Source organism: Xenia sp. Carnegie-2017, unplaced genomic scaffold (assembly GCF_021976095.1).
Source record: "Xenia sp. Carnegie-2017 unplaced genomic scaffold, XeniaSp_v1 HiC_scaffold_24, whole genome shotgun sequence".
In the NCBI taxonomy this organism is placed as follows: domain Eukaryota; kingdom Metazoa; phylum Cnidaria; class Anthozoa; order Malacalcyonacea; family Xeniidae; genus Xenia; species Xenia sp. Carnegie-2017.
In genome coordinates, this window is record NW_025813487.1 from 19,016,032 (window position 1) to 19,034,039 (window position 18,008).

Genomic DNA, 18,008 nt, shown 5'->3' on the forward strand with positions numbered 1-18,008 from the left:
CTAGAATGACCTTCGGCGCTAGAATAACTTATATTTTATAAATGTGACATAGCTACGCCACAATTAACGTCAGCTGAGTTTAGCGATTGTCTTTTGGCATGCATACAAACCTGATTGTGAATATGACACACAGACTAAACTCCAGGTAAGACATGGAATATGTGATGGCGAAATAGACTCTGCACCACGCATCTCTGCAAGACCCTGTTTTTCAATAGGATATAAAGAGAATATCAAGCCTTATTAATTCTGGAAGAAGTTTAAATGAACAAGAAGAATGTGACGTCTCTGTGTGACATTTGTGTACTTGTTCAATACAAGGAAAAAGTGGCATCCTGGATCTTTTTCATAAAATCCGTTCATGAAAGTCAAGAGTGAAAAGCATAGACCAGGAGATATCGGGGAGGCATGGTGGACATGGATAAATACATTGAGGAAAAAAGAAAAGAAAGGTTTTAACTGTTAAGCTCAATGCTGAGGAGTCAGTAGCAGAGGACAGTGTAACAAGTACCTCTACGTACATCAGTAAGAACCTTGTTGATCGAAACTGATAAAAGACGAACATTATTCTGACCAGATATCAAAAGGCAACAACCAGTTTCCAGCTATAATGATGTACTTGAGAAAAATCATGAAAACCCTACAGTGCCAGGATTCACAAAAAACTTGTGAAAGTGATAAACAGGTTTTTTAAATTGACAAACAAGTTTTTTTTTTCATTTTAAAATTGAACTGAATGATTGCAAAATAGTTTTAGTACATCAAGGTCGGATGTGATGCAAAAAAAGCAATACTACAGAAGAAGCTGAAATTGCTAGAAGTGATGAACTTTGAAAACTTAATGGAAAAATGATATCAAACTAAATGATTGAGGTCAATTTCTAATCAACAGAAGACTTAGTGCATTGATGTATGAGTAAAGTCATGGGCATTTAAACATTGTTCACACATTCGTATGAGCATCAGTTCATAAATAATAATAGCTGGCATATAAATATTTAATAATTTATAATTTAGATTCATAATTGCACCACAGCCGCATAGAGCAACATATTTTATAGTGGTGAAACACATTTGGTATTATTGTGCAAGAACAAGTGCTATCACTATTTACTGCAAAAAATGTCAATCACCTTATTGTAAATGAGATATTCTTACTTCTTTGCTAAGTAGCCATTATGTGCATGTATTTAAAAGATGAAAATACTGCAAGATATTGCTTTTCGATTATTTTTAAATGCAGAACTGACAACTTTGAGTGTTATTGTGTACACATGAGGACTTAAAACCTGCAAGTATTTAACTCAAATTAAGCTAAAATTTCTAAGTAAATTCCACAGTTTTATTTGACAAAAATAAACATTCACTTCCTTAATGATCTAATAAAATAATAAATACCTTGACAAGATGAAATCCAACAGAACAAAAGAAATGAAAGGAAGCCAAACTTTTCCATCTTGTATTCTGTCTATAAAGGTTAAGGTGAAGATGAAACTTAAAAAAAATCACAGCACTACTACATAAATATATGATGTATTCCTTCATATTTTATGTATATTTTTAATTTCCCATAATATTCAAGGAAACATTAGAGCATAAACTTCTAAAATTTTCGTTGGAAAACATTGATTATGTTTTCAGTGTAAAATCATGGCAAATATCGTAAAACAAGATTTTTTCGTTTTGTACTTTGCGGAAGTACTAACGTGCTTTCCACTATGATGCAAAAGTGGAAAGTTCTTAATCCAAAGAACACTCAGTGAAATGTCAATAAAATTATTTACAAATGGACTAATCAGTCAATTTTCGATAACATAGTAAATGAACGAAATTTTACTCTTTTAAAATTATTTCCGAGTCCATGGTGTGCAAATATTTATTTCCTTTTTCTCCTACTCCCAGAGAATTGATGCACACCCACCTTATAGTAAAAAAATATTTACAGCTGTTTCTTGGGTTGGGGATGCCCAGAAACCCATCTAGCTAAGACAACACGGGACGAAACTAGACTAGAACACTAATTGTGAGGGGGTGTTAATATTCATGTACTAAGCTCTTTCCTGCTACTTTCTTTTGTTGGCGATTTTAATTTCAAAAGATATCATGGGCCGGCTGCAAGAAGCCTGGATAGCAATTTTTTCAAACTTTTATAAAACCTTTTAAAAAGCAAAAAATATAAAATTCGAACTGAGCACTCACTGAAAAGTCTGAAAAAAATATTGTTTCGGAGATTATAAAATTTCTTTATCGTAAGTAAAATATAAACACCTTTTTTACAAATTTGAAAATTTTGCTATCCAATGGATAGCGCTATCCAGGCTTTGTGCAAACCAGCAGGGCAGTGCTGAATATATGAATATTCTCCTACCCTCACTTTATAAAAGAAAAATAAAAAATGGAATGTTTGCCTTTAGCCGATACTACAAGGTCAATATTAACACTAAGCTTCAAAGGACTGGACACAGCACTGGGGGAAGGCTTAGCCCCCAACAAAATCTAACCAAACGTTTTTGCCATTCTTTGCGAATGCTCTATTACTTAATAACTGCTGACTAAAATATCAAAAAAAAACATCTTTAGGCCTTTGAATGTAAATGTATTATAAAATTAAAGTTATTGCTCTTGTTGCTTTAGCATTCAAATCGAGAATGAAATATCAAAACGTTAACAGTTTTATTGTTATATGAATGTTTTATGCAGTGCGGTGTTTGAAATTAAATGAAGATATGATCTTCGCACTTAAATTGTCCAGCAAAGTGCGAAGATCATATCTTCATTTAAGTTTTATTGTTACTCCCAAATGATGGAGGTTTTTGTACGTCTGGAGCATTGCGATATTAAACACTTGGGATTCTCCAGGACATTTGTTTATATTTCAAGTATTAAGACGGCTCTCCTTATGTTGTCGAACACCCCACTAACCCTGTATTAAAAATGAGACCATATTAACTGTAAATAATTTTTGTTACGATTGGCGCTCCATAGTAGATCACTTAAGGTGTTCTTAACTATCCAACTATGGTCATCTCTTAACTAGATGGGTCTCAAGGCATTATTCAGATTAATAGAAAACACTTATTCAAAAACAGTATTATCATACACTGTTATCATAAACAACCAATGAATGAGACAGAATGACCAGTGTATTTTCTCATCCAAAAATGGCTTCCTTCTGGAAATCATAAAGTATTGGCAGCTCCAAAGGGAGGAAAAGTTGCGAAATTCAAATCTTATCAGAAAATGTAAATGTTCGTAAAAGCACCATTGTGACTTTACAACATGGAAAATGTTTATAAACACATGTTTAGAATAAATTTATGATTTTCTTCAAAACAAATTACTATTCTCATAATTTCTTCTTTCGTCGGCTATCTCGTACTCCGATTCATTATTTTTTCACACAGATTCATAATTATTATCTTCTTTATTCCTATTCGATATGTCCAGTTCTTCATAAGTTGTATCAACTGTGTCATCCTTTGGTCTTAATGATTGATAATTATCTTCTTTATTATTCATTTTTGATAAATCCAATTCTTGATAAGTTGTATCAACAGAATTTTTCCTAACTTCAGATGGAGATTGAAATTGTTGACGTTTCTTATTAAACCAATGTTGACGATAACGCAAAAAAAATAAAATAGAGACAAAATTTCCAACGATAATTCCAGATGTTAAAGTTATTAAAATAATGTACCATTCTGTTTTGCATTGTTTTATTCTCTCTTTTGGCCATCACAAAGAACGTTGTCTAGAGCAGAAGCATAGAACTTAAAAACATGGAAAAAATCAAAAGAGTTTATTTGTATACAATACTAATATACATATAATAACAAGATGAAGCATTTTGATTGAGCATTGGATAGATTGAATTGAACATTTCCATTAAGTCTAAGGCAAAGGTCGAGATGTTAATTGCATTGTGTGGCCAGAGCTAAAGTTTGCTATAAAAGAGCGATTTGCTAAAATTTTCTTTAAAGGATTTTTATCATCTCAGGTAGCGCATGCAAATTGAACAGAAAGAGCTAATAGTATTTTAAACATAAATATGATTTTATAGCATAGTAAATAAATTATCTTTTGTGTTGCAATCAGTAGATGAATATTTTGAAAGGAAAAATGATGTTGGAGATACATATGTTAACAAATTTACTGGTTGGAATTCTAGCCCAAACTTAATGAAAAATGCTAAAATAGCTACACAGAAATCAACTCAAATTATTGGTTTGTTGTGGTGGATCTGTAAAGAATAAAATTAAATTCAATATTCTACACAAACGTTTATAATGAGATCTGAAATGCTGTATTACAAAACTTACAAGTAGCTTTCACTGTTACTTCAATAGATTTTTCATCTGTAAAACGTGGATCATTATAACTTTGTGCTTTACACCTGTAAGTTCCACCATCATTCAATGTAACATTAGTGATTACTAATGTCTTACTTACAACTCCAACATCCCCAATTATGTTGTTATCTTTATCAAACCATGTGACATTAGCAGGAGGGATACCTCCTTCACCTCTACATACACATGATACATTATCACCTTCATCCACAACCAGAGGTGTTGAACAATTAATTCCACATTTGGTTTCACTGAAATTAAAAACAGAAAATATTCCTTTCTTAAATTAGTTATGAAAATTAGTAATGAGAAAATTAATAATGAGAGTATTCGTTAGTGTTAGGTGCATTTTCTTATGAGTGTTCAATTAAACTGCTGCATTATTAACCAATTTGCTTAATGAAAATTTCATTTTTAAAAAAGACTTTGATGTTGGAAAAGAACAACAACATAACAATGATAACTCAAATTTCAAGATACATATTAATAATAAATTTTGAAATTTTGAAAGTCAATCACGTGACCGACTAGACATAAATAATATTGACTTAATATGAAGCCTAAACAACTATCGTTGATCTTCGAAGAACTATAAACAAATCATAGTCGTCTAAGGCTCTTGATAACCTATTTAATGAGGATATGCAATAGGAAAAGTTAGCAACTAGGTGACGACAGATGCATACGTCAGCGCAGTAGGCATCCAAAGGGGTATATGAGGCGTAAGCTCAAGAAGCAATCATAATTGGGAGTGGTAATCGTTCAGCAAAACGAATCTAAATCTCGCCAACAAAGAAAAATATATAACTATCTTCATTGTTCAGCACAATCTTGTACTATCGTGTACAAATGGGATGAAACTGAACAGTCGTAATTTGTTCATGTACAATGTAGAATACTAGCCCAAAATTGATGAAAATTTTGATTTTACCTTTGATGATAGTAAGATTTTTAACATCAGATAAATCATTTCCCAGTTTATTCTTTGCTTCACAACGATATGAACCAGCGTGATCGAAGTTGACAGATTGAATGATGTATGTCTTATTATTACTGATAACTGCACCATTATGATAAATAGTGTAGGTTGGTTCAGGATAACCATCTGATTCACAGGTTATTGTCACATTTTGACCTTTTTTTACTGACATTGGACTGATGGTAATATTGGTTTGTTGTGGTGGATCTGAATAGAATTAACAAAATTCAATATTCTGTAAATGTTTATAATGAGATCTGAAATGCTGTCTTACAAACTTACAAGTACCTTTCACTATTACTTCAATAGATTTTTCATCTCTAAAACGTGGATCATTATAACTTTGTGCTTTACATCTGTAATTTCCATCATCATTCATTGTAACATTAGTGATTACTAATGTCTTACTTACAACTCCAACATCACCAAGTATGTTGTTATCTTTATCAAACCATGTGACATTAGCAGGAGGGTTACCTCCTTCACCTCTACATACACATGACACATTATCACCTTCATTTACAACCAGAGTAGTTGAACAATTAATTGTCGCGTTTGGTTTAACTAAAGAAAGATTAGACAAATTAAAGACATCGTTGTACATAAACCACTACCTAATGATTATACAGTGTAGAACAAAAATATTTTTAACCATGAAATGTTGAAATGTTTGTTACATCCTTTCATATGATGGTAAAAACTGTTTTTTATTGTACGAATCATATTTTTATGATTTCCCAACAACACAACAGATATATGAAACATTTTAAGAGAACGACGATTTTTTTGAAATTAAACATGAGTTTCGGAAATCTTATACCATCTTCAGTACAGAGGAATGAGAAATATATTCATATGAAATATGTTACAGGTATCAAATTACTGAATAATTTAGAGATACGTAGAAATTGAAGATGGTGTTGATGTGATGACATTGTTTGTTTAACTTTTTTAGTATAGAGAGCTTCTTTAAGTTTTAGAGTAAAATGAAAGGTAACCGATGTCCACGATGCAAAATCATAAATTGTTGTAGTAAGTTTTACATTGTAGTGAAGTGTGAAGGTGTTTGTAAATGTGTAAATTTTTGTTGGAAGTTGTGCGTTCTTTGATGAGTGTGAAGATATGGCGAGTTACCTCCTAAATAATATAAGGAGAATTACATCAAGCAAAAGAATCGAAAAAAAAGGAAATAGTGTCTTTCAGTGGCTTTATTTTGTGGGAGGAATTTGGCTTTAACCTGTGAAATTTTCTCAAAGGAATAACTACTTTAATGTCCACATAATTACAGAAGCGTCTTGTTAACTTTCGTAGTTTTTGCTGGGTAGTTTGTAATAGTAAGACTTGGATTTAGTTTTGTTAGAATAGTCTGTAGTTGATTTGACAGTTACGATTGTCAGTTATATCTTGGTCGTTATTAGGAATGTCAAGTTTTGATTTGTTGAACTTTTCCTTCTGCTTACAGCGGTAAACATTCAGTTGGGACTGAGTTGACTGAGTGAGGCATACTTCCAATGACGGTGTGCTAACTGTCGGAGCTACGTGATTTTCCTTGAGGGATTTATCGTGGAGATTTCCAAATGTATTTACTAGAGCAGCGGTCTCCAAACTACGGCCCGCGGGTCAGATGCGGCCCGTTAGGCCTCTCAATCTGGCCCGCAGAGACACTTGAGAAAAAAATATTAATATCATTAAACAAAATAAACTTTGTACATGAATGTCGGCGATTTCAAGAAGAGTGACGTGTAAAATACTTCTTCATCGCTCTTTGACCAGCGGTATACGGTTCGTTGGCCCTCAACATGCTGGATGAAAGTTTATGTGGCCCTCTGGCTGTAAAGTTTGGAGACCCCCGTACTAGAGGAAGAGGATTAGTTGTTGGTTTTTTGTTGATTGTCTTGGGTTGATTCTTACGATTAACATCTATCCAAGCATTTTGATTGTTATCAAGGAGAGACAAGATTCGATTGTTGTCTTCTCTTAGCATGCTAATAAAAAATTTCAAATGGTCAATCTCGGCTGCCATTTTCGCGTTGTCAACTAGAAGGACGGCTTTTTTGTTATCATCGTTTTTCGATTTTTCTTCTAAAATACGTAGACGAGTGAGGATTTGGTCGAGTTTACTTGCGTTATCGTCTATGTCTAACTTTTCTGAAACAATTTTGTCTGTGCAGAATCAAGCTTTTAACATCAGCACTGTAAGCGTGGATAGATTGTTCTTTGTTCGGCGAGACATAATAGTGATATTACCAGTTGATCAGTTGATCAAATTTTATACCACAAAAATCGAAAGTGGTATCAATAACTAATTTTTTGTCCTATACTCAAATGTAGTAAAATCTGTGATACAAACACTTTAACATAGACTATTCAAATCAAAAGATACCCTATAATTTCCTTTTTAAATTAAAACAAAACAAAACAAGTCTTCGCATTTGTCTTCGCTCAACGGCTCAAGTATTTAGCTATAGGATTCCAGACCGCGGTCACATATCGTATAATTACGCCCAATGCTAAAGCTACTCAGATTACATGAAAGGCTTGGATAACCCCACTGCTAAGTTTAAAATAATAAATACAACTTACTTGCAATAGATACTTCAACAGATGAGCCAAAGGGATCAGGAGCATGGATAGAAAATTTATAAACACCAATGTAACTTTGATTAACGTTTTTTAACATTAGAGTTGCAGGTTTAAAAACTTCAACATCTAAACCAAAAGACTTAAGGACTGATGTACGATAAACTGGTTCTTGATCATCAATTATTATTACAATTACTTGAGCTGCAGAAGAAGGAGTGTCAAATGTCCTAAAGGTCCAACTCCGAAAAACAAAGTTTCCATTATTATTTAATGTCCAAGTTATATAGTGAGAAGATCCAGGCAAAAATACAAATTTTTGACCATCAGGTGGAGATGTTATTGTTCCTAAAATTGAAATTTAGCTGATATCTATGACTGATAAAAAGATAGTTTAGTGAAAAAATACATCTTCTACTAACTTAACAAAAGTAATTGATTTTCTTAATTCAGGTTCTATTCAAAAATTGTGAATAAAAAAATAAACTAATTAAATATTACTACTACAACAACTAAAAATATAACAAAAATCATTTAAGTAAAAAAGAATGGAGATTTGAAGTTAAAACCTTTTGCAAGACAAAGCATGTGATCAATGTAACAGTCAAAATATAAAATTTGACTTTACAATTTTCACTAAAAAATCTAATGATGAATTTTAATGCTTATGATCTTTGAAAATAAAATCATGAGTTAACATGGTTAGTGCCGTAAAAATTCTGGTTTTTCAGCTCTGGCTCGCTATGAATGTTAAGTCTTCATTGAAAAAAACACTTGATGTGAATATAATATAATGAAAATGAATTTGAAACAATTTTCAGAGATCTTACACTGAATTATGAATCTTTATAAATATGCCTCAAGGAAGGCAAAATGTTTCATCTGCAATCATGTCTACAACATGCTGATGTTGCTGTCATTAATAGTAATACACAGACCTGTCAATGGTAGAGTCACCCTACACAAAAATATAGCCTTGCAAGTATGGTTACACTATTCCCATGTAAACAGGCCCTTATTAGTTTGGTAACTAAACAATATAACAGGAAGTCCAAAATATTTTCAAGAATCAAAGAAGAAATGAAACCCAACATACTGTTTAGTATTTAATGTAGTGTTTCGTCTTGGTCTTTTAAAATTATGAAATTCAAAATACATCAGAATTCTTAAAAAGTTTTGTTTAAAGCGACGTTAAGCTAGCCGAGTATAATGGGACCCAATAGTTTACCTTAAAATACACTATTGCAGTATTGCAATGATAATGTTGTTAAAGTGTAATCATTGTTACTATATATTTATACCAGCTGCTAATTTATTTAAGTCAGTATTCAACTACGCGTGAATCAATATATTACACAGACAATGTAGAAGGTTAAGCATCGTAGAATAGTGATGACATTAAGGTTTTGAAGCAATATGTGGAGAAAATAACTCATTTCTTTAAGGCGAAAAAATTGAAAATGAAGATAAAATCGCTCTATTTGTTAAGTCTTATGAAGGAAAACGTAGAAAGTTTGACGAGTTAAAAGACATTGTGAATGTTTAGAAATTCAACACGGATGTAGGGGGATGAATTGATATCGATATCAGAACATTTCGAATTTGGTGTTCATTAGGTGTACTGTTAAGACATCGATTAGTCTAGGACCTATGACACAGAGGATATGTACCCCCTACATAGAAATAAACCACGCTAAAATTCAGACTCAAACTTAATAAGATTGTTTTGTTCCCATGAAAAACATGGTGAATACCGTCGCTCCTGAATAAATTTTCATGAAGTCTGTTACGCGAAATTTTCTTATTTTTATTACGTAAATGATTAATTTAATTTTCAATATTCCTAATAAAAATTGTAGCATTTTTCATTTTGTGGATGAAAATTTATTTATTTATTTTAACTATTTTTAGGAGGGTTCAAATCAGCTGAAGCACTGTACACAGAGACGTTTACTCACTGAACTAACGTTGGATGAAAATTACGCAAGAAATGAACACTCTTTGTCTTCTAAAATACTACCAGGTATTGCTTTTAAATTATTTCATTCAATGCAGAACTGATTATGGTCATTGTACACAAAATGAAGAATTAAGTGAGTATTTTAGTCAATATACCTTAAAATTCTAAGCAAATTCCACAGTTGTATTTGACAAAAATAACCATTTACTTCCTTAATGATCTAATAAAAATAATAAATACCTTGACATGTTGAAATCCACCAGAACAAAACAAATGAAAGGAAGTCAAACTTTGCCATCTTGTATTCTGTCTATAAAGGTAAAGTGAAGATGCAACTTAAGTAAAATCACAGAACTGCTACAGAAATATATGATGTATTCCTTCATATTTTATGTATATTTTTGATTTCCTATAACCATTAATATTGAAGGAAACAATCAGTCCAGAGCGATGTAACAGAGCGATCATATTTTATCAAAACCTGTCTCATGACAAGCCACACAAATTACCCAGAGTTGTTTTAAAAAAAGAATACCAGCCACACAATCTTTATTCTGTAATTTTATCCTTACATAAGACTTAATGGTGCTTTTAGATGAATGTATAAATTGTGAAAGTATACTTCGACACGCTGTGCCAATATCCATTTCCTAGTTGATTACAATGCTCTTGAAGACGATGAGCATCCATAAGTGAATTTTTTAAGAAAATCATTGTGAAAAATAACATCTGTATAAATCGCTTTTGCTGAAATATTCTTAGTAATTTTCACAATTTTAATGCACAATTAAAAATTTCTTATACTTTGTCCACAAAGAATTCCAGATGGGGGGGGGACTTTGGAATCACCAAAGGCCCTGGGAAAGCTTGATCCGCCCCTTTTTACCACATCTATCCTACCAATGATCTTATCCTGCAGTTTTTAGCTGAAAATACCAAATGTGGCTAGATTGAGAATGTTCTTGACGAGTCCCAGGGGGCATGCATCACTGAGAAATTTTTGATTTCGTTAAACAGCGAATCAAATGACAAATAACCAAGTTGTCCTTTAACTTTTACCATTTCAACCTAAGCAACTTCAATTCAGATGGTTGGACTGCAAACTTTTGTTTAGCAAAGGACTGTACATGGATGACGTCAGACGACTTTGCTCTTTTTAATCGGGTATATTAGAAGTTAAAATTGTTTAAAAAAGAGCAAATACCATGGTGAATCGTTAAAATAATAACGTAATAGTTCTTAAAAGAACTGTTTAAAACCAGAACGCTAAACCAACAATTCTAAAAGAATTGTTTTTAAAGCTGAAAGACACTATGCATTTCGGCAGACTACTCATCAGACAAAAAACACCAAAATAAAAACTTACAGGCAATATAAACATTTACTTTCTTTGTGTGTCAGCGGTATTAGCTACGATAGTAAATGTGTAAACACCACTGTTTGATCGACATTCTTTAACATTAGAGTTTCAGGTTCAAAAACTTGAAATGTTAAAGGTGATGAATCACATCGCGGTTCACCATTACCAGTTATCGTTACAAGTCGTTGCGCAGCAGTAGCACCACGAGGGATAAAGGACCAAACACGTGCAATTATGGATGAGGTCACATTAAATCTCCAAGTTATATTGTGAGAAGATTCAGGTAAAAATACACATCTTTGACTAACCAGGTGGAGATATTATTGAACCTAAATTTATCAATTGCATATTGCTACATCAAAATTAAATCATTTGTGGAAAAAACATAGATGCACAGAATTGAAGTTTTTGTTAGTGGTCACAAATACCAAACATTTCTGCAATTGATGGAACGGCTGTGAATATTGTCCACTGATGAGCATAATTGAGATGTTTGTTTGCTGAAAACTACCATTGATGTTTATGGAATTGAAGCATTGTTTACACGAAGCAAGGATAGCACTATCCATTGTGCAATGACTCACACGTTAAAGTTTTGTTCACTAAATTGTTTTAAATTGCAGTTTGCTGTCTTCCTAGAAATTTTTAAATTAAAAAATTTCTACTACCGCCCAAGCTTGCTGAAACAAAGCCACTCAATGTTAGCTTGTCTTTGGGGTAGGTCAAACCTCACATCTACAGTAGACACGAAAATAAAGAAGCAAAAAAATGATCACGAAATTGTTTTATTCGTAAACATCCCTTACACTAATGCATATGAAATGATTCAATCGTAAAGAAGCAATTTAAAGAGTTTTCCATCACATTCCTTGAAATTGCTTGATTTTTCTATCTAATTTCTACACTTAATTTCTATGTAAATAAAAGTTTAAATGGTTTAACCATGATCATTAAAATAATAAAAGTAAAACTACGATTAAAACAATATTCTATTCAAAATGCTGTGTTAAAGTCAGTGTGTAATGTTGTTGCCTTATAAAGGCAAGTAAAATACACATTCACAAACTGTAGCATAGATGCCAAGATTCAAGTTTGTTCACGGCAAAAGATTATGTACACAGACACAATCATAAAGTATTCAGTTTAATACTGTTTAGAGATCAAATCTAGATTATCTAATGAAGAACAAAGTTAATCTTTATAAATGTAGTAACAGTCTTTACGTACTCTTGTTTTATTAACGACGATCGCCAGTTCTAAAGGAAATTTATAATAAGATTAAACTACCATAATAAGAGAAAGAAAAACATGTTTTCGGCATTTTTTAAAAAAATATTCAACAAATGAATCAATTTTTACTTTTTTCTTCAACCATCAAAGAATTACGTCAAGCTTGTGGATCTTTTCCAAAAGATAAAAATTTCTATTCCTTCTTTTCATCGCCTTTTTTGTCATCGCCTTTCCTGTCGTCTTTTTTCTCGACAGGTGCCATTTTACTCATATCAATCCAGGCGTATTCAGTCGGTGCAGGACGATTTTGGGCCGGGTTTTTTCAAGGGACATCTTTTAAATCAAGTGAGGAGTATAACTACAGAAAAAATACGTATATATTGTCATTACAAACATTGTTTTTTTCTATTATGTTTGAGCACTCTGGTTACAAACAATGCATACAATGTGTAAACGTACATCCTGTGTCCCAAGGGCAGGAGTCACCAATTTACTATGGTGATAGCCGGGAGGGCACATTGTAATACACTTTGTATATACTTTATCATATATACATATGATGATAAAATATATGTAGGTTTTTTAATCATCGTAAATGATCTAATAAACCCGTGACGTTAAATAAATTCCATAGCAGTTCGAGAGAGGGGAGGAACGTTCAGTTTACACGAGTAGTGAAATAGAGAGAGACGTTTACATCATTTTCTATCACTTTATTGTGAGCAAAACAGAAACAAAGTCAAGATTGAATATACGGTTTCTTAGCCCAATCGATAAAACAATTTAAATTATGACAATGTGCCGGGTTTGTCTATTGCAGACTGAGCGCTTATTAGAGACACTCGTCTAATATAAAATCAAGTTTCAATTAAGCAATTCGTATGTATTGTTTTTAAGTGTGTTTACAGGTCTTTGAGAAGCAATTACTGCTAAATAACAATAATTCTAAATGTCGGGTGCTTTCACATACGAGCAGTTTTTAACCCCCCCCCCCGCATAATCTCCATGATGCATTCAAATTAATCATCACCATAATCCAACTAAAACAAAATAAATGCACAAATTTTATTTATAAATAATAAATGACAAAGATCCACAACAAACCGGATTTCCTTCTATTTTCTCTATCGATCGAGGCATAAACAGGTGGTGGTGCTTTACTTGTTGATGGTTTATTTTCATCACTTGTTGATTGATTATTTTCTGTTTCATATTGATTACCAACAGATTCATAAGCATTTTCTCTAAGTTCTCCAGGCACTTCATAATGATTGGGTTGTGCATTATTAGCTCCAGCTAAAGGTTCAACACCATTTTCACCGCTACAACATAAACAACCATGATTAAATTTTGTACATGATATGGACAAAACGAAGAAAATATAGATACAACATTAATACAACAGTTCGTACTGTACGAAAAACAACAGTTTCTCTAACTTGCTGAAACCATGAAAATATTTTATTCAAAAGATGAGAAATAAAAAACACATTAACATCACATATCACACAAAGAAAATTAAAATGAATAATTCACTTACTGGTATCCTTTTTCTACAATAAACATAACATAAAAGTAGATACTTAATAATTAGTAATACGACAGCAGAAAATGACAACAACTATAATGGCGACAAGGAAAACCGCTCCAACAGCAATGCCAACAATCAGAGCAATATTTGGTCCATCATCATCATCATCTTTAACTGTAGAATTATTGTTGCCATTATCTTTGCTTGTAGAAGTATTTTGGCTAACTTAAATAAAGAGTTGTGAACTTTGATAAATTTTATCAAACAGTCTTCTTGACGACCCCAAATTCAAACATTAATCAAAAGCTTTTTAAATAGGTCTAGCAAATAGTTTGAAATAGCCAGAATGAAACAATGCGATATGCAAAAAAAAATAAAATTCACAATAAACACTAAAGTTAGTGTCAGGTCATACGTAAATTGATAAATTAATAAAAAAAGTTTAAAAAACAAATGGTGAGACACAATCTCCAAAAATGATTGTTCCATATTAAAGAATTAAAGAAAAAAACGTTAAAAAAGTTACCGTTATTAGTGGGAGTGGAACTAATTGATAACGTAAAGGTAAACGTCATCGATGACGTAATTATCAACGGCGATAGACTGAATGAGCTTGATATAGGAGCTAGCACAATAACAAAAATTGTTCAAATGAGAATGATTCCAATATTGAAATTCCTTCAATATTGAAATGCGTGCCACCAAATCGTGAAAATTTGCTAGTTTGAAATTCCAGTCATTTAAGCAATTCACGCCAAGTAATCTATTTAATAATTTCTAATTAGCAGCAATTTTAAAAAACACTTGAGAAAAACGACGATTTTTTTGAGAGCAAACATGTTTCGACATTATCAGAATGCCATCTTCAGTGCAGAATGGTTAGTGTTAAGTAATATGATACATGATATGATATGAATAAATTAATTACAATGAATAGGATTATGATTCAGTTACTAAATATAAAATATTTACAAAAAAGGAAAAGAAAAATAAGTATTAAGAACTTATAACAAAAAATATTATTATAAAGTAAATATAGTGTTGTAGTGGTGAACTTGGATATTTAAATCGGGATTAGTTTTATTAATGTGTAGAGCTTCCTTGATTTTGAGTGAGAAAGTGGATTGATCAGTGTCGATGATTTTAAAACAGGAAGGTGAGAATTTGTTTCTACATGAAGGAGAGGCTTGAAGATGTTTGTAGATAGTGGAGTTTTTGTCTGTGTGAGTATGTTCCTTTATCCTGGTAAATAATTGGCGAGAAGTTTCACCAATATAGCGGGAATTACATCCCGCACATGAAAATTGATAAACTACCATAGATTTGGAAAGTTCGGGAAGTGGGTCTTTAAACGAAAATAAAGATTTTATTTTAAAAGGTGTGAAAATAAGTTTAACGTCAATGTCAGTGCAGTAGCGTTTAATGATTTGTGTGAGTTTGCGTTGTGTGTGTCGCGAGTAATCACCTATGTAAGGTAGTTTGAAATAACGTTTATTGTCAGGTTGTTGTATATTGTTAGTGTTAGTTGTGGCGTTAGATGAGTCAGTGCTTATCTTGTTGTCCAAATAGTGTTGTATAGTGTTGTTGATGAAATGAAAAGGAAAAGAATTACGTTGGAGAGTGAATATTAGTTTCTTTAAATCACGTTGAAAGCGGATGTCTGTGTTGTTAAGTTTCCGTGCTCTGTCGGTCAGTGTTCGTATCAGTCCAATTTTGTAATTTAATGGTATGAAACTAAAAAAGTTAGTCAGTAGTCCTGTATATGTTGGTTTGTGGTATGTAGAGGTCATACAGTTTTCATGTGATTTAGTTAGTAAGATGTCAAGAAAGGGTAACTGATTGTCTTGTTCGGTTTCGTATGTAAAGTTTATGTTTTGATGTTGTTTGTTGATGTATTCGTAAAAGAGTAATGCTTCGTCTTTGTTATGAAAAATACAAAAAATGTCGTCAACGTATCTGCGGTAAAATAAAGGTTTGTTGTTGCTGTAGTTATTTAACCAGTTTCGTTCGTGAAAACCCATGAAAATGTTGGCTAGAATGGGTGCCAAGGGTGAGCCCATACTTACCCCGTCAATTTGGTCGTAGTACTTACCGTTAAATAAAAAATGAGTCTCGGCCGTAGCGATGTTAAACAATAGTTTTAGTTCTGTTCTGTTCATTTTGAATGTAGGGTTATTGGTAAAAATTAAATCAATAGCAATGTCTATGGTTTCGGTCAGTGGTATGTTGGTAAAAAGGCTTTCAACGTCAAAAGAAATAAAGAATTTGTCATGTGGAGCGTTAGTGTTAAAAGATAAAAAATCATCGACAAAACTAAAAGAATCTTTAGCAGAATGGTCATTAGGTATTAGGGTTGGAGTAAAGAGCTGAGGTATTTGGCTAATTTGTAGTTATACGAATTGATTGAAGAATTTATAGGTCTGATAGGAGGTATGTCATTGATATTGTTTAATTTATGAAGTTTAGGTAAACCATATAATCGAGCTGGCTGTGAACCTCTAGGGTACATTTCTTGAAATGATTTTTCGTCTATAGAGTTTTTTTTCTTTAAGTTACGTAGCAGTCGTTGTAATTTTGCTTCACGGGAAATTGTAGGATCATGATCGAGTGGTTTGAACTTAGATAAATTGTTAATTATAGTGAGGCAAGAGTTAATGTATACCTGACGATCCATAATGACTACACCATTGCCTTTGTCAGGTTTAAGAACAATGATTTTGTCATTATTACGAATGTTCCTTAGAATTTTATGTTTCTACTGCACTGACATTGACGTTAAACTTATTTTCACACCTTTTAAAATAAAATCTTTATTTTCGTTTAAAGACCCACTTCCCGAACTTTCCAAATCTATGGTAGTTTATCAATTTTCATGTGCGGGATGTAATTCCCGCTATATTGGTGAAACTTCTCGCCAATTATTTACCAGGATAAAGGAACATACTCACACAGACAAAAACTCCACTATCTACAAACATCTTCAAGCCTCTCCTTCATGTAGAAACAAATTCTCACCTTCCTGTTTTAAAATCATCGACACTGATCAATCCACTTTCTCACTCAAAATCAAGGAAGCTCTACACATTAATAAAACTAATCCCGATTTAAATATCCAAGTTCACCACTACAACACTATATTTACTTTATAATAATATTTTTTGTTATAAGTTCTTAATACTTATTTTTCTTTTCCTTTTTTGTAAATATTTTATATTTAGTAACTGAATCATAATCCTATTCATTGTAATTAATTTATTCATATCATATCATGTATCATATTACTTAACACTAACCATTCTGCACTGAAGATGGCATTCTGATAATGTCGAAACATGTTTGCTCTCAAAAAAATCGTCGTTTTTCTCAAGTGTTTTTTTTAATCTATTTAAATTAATGAACTCTAGGCAATTTACTTTTCTAAACACTTTATTGATTATACTGGGGAATACAGATAAGTTAAACATATTTTTACTGATAGTCATTGAAGAATATATATTCATAGAAAAAAATGTTATGGTTAATGCAGCATGTAGACATTGCCAGTCTTTGCTTTACCACACGAGCCAGTAAAAAGTTATGTAATCAGAGCAATCTTCGTTGTTTACTGAAATTTTATTGTTATAAGGGTATTCAAGTGCATTCAAGAAGTCTAATGCTAATTACAAAAAGATAAACATCGGTCTGTCAACTTTTGCTACCAAGAAAGTTCGTACATAATGCAAAATAAAAGTCCAACAAGTGATAAACTGAGGTTCTTAATTTTACCTTTGTTAACAACAGTGAGATTTTTAACCTCAGATAAATCATTTCCCAGTTTATTCTTTGCTTCACAGCGATATGAACCTTTTTGACTGAAGTTGACAGATTGAATGCTGTATGTCTTTTTATTGCTGACAACATCACCATTATGATGAATAATGAAGGTTGGCGGAGGAAAACCATCTGATTCGCAGGTTATATTCACACTTTTACCAATTTTTGGATCTTTTTTTGATAGGGTTATGGTCGTATTTCTTGGT

At 32.1% G+C, this 18,008-nt stretch overlaps 2 protein-coding genes and 1 long non-coding RNA gene across 3 annotated transcripts in view; all 3 read right to left on the reverse strand.

Moving 5' to 3' along the window:
• LOC124451679 (hemicentin-2-like) overlaps positions 1-18,008 on the reverse strand; it is a 140,802-nt gene that overhangs the window by 58,811 nt on the left and 63,983 nt on the right. The gene's annotated exons all lie outside the window — the stretch shown is intronic.
• Positions 1-18,008, reverse strand: part of LOC124451689 (carcinoembryonic antigen-related cell adhesion molecule 5-like) — a 33,520-nt gene that overhangs the window by 12,086 nt on the left and 3,426 nt on the right. The window lies entirely within an intron of this gene.
• LOC124451752 lies at positions 3,126-4,393 on the reverse strand. Its single transcript, XR_006950654.1, has 2 exons — positions 4,320-4,393; positions 3,126-3,751 (listed from the first exon to the last, which is right to left on the reverse strand). It is a non-coding gene; the product is annotated as an uncharacterized LOC124451752 (long non-coding RNA).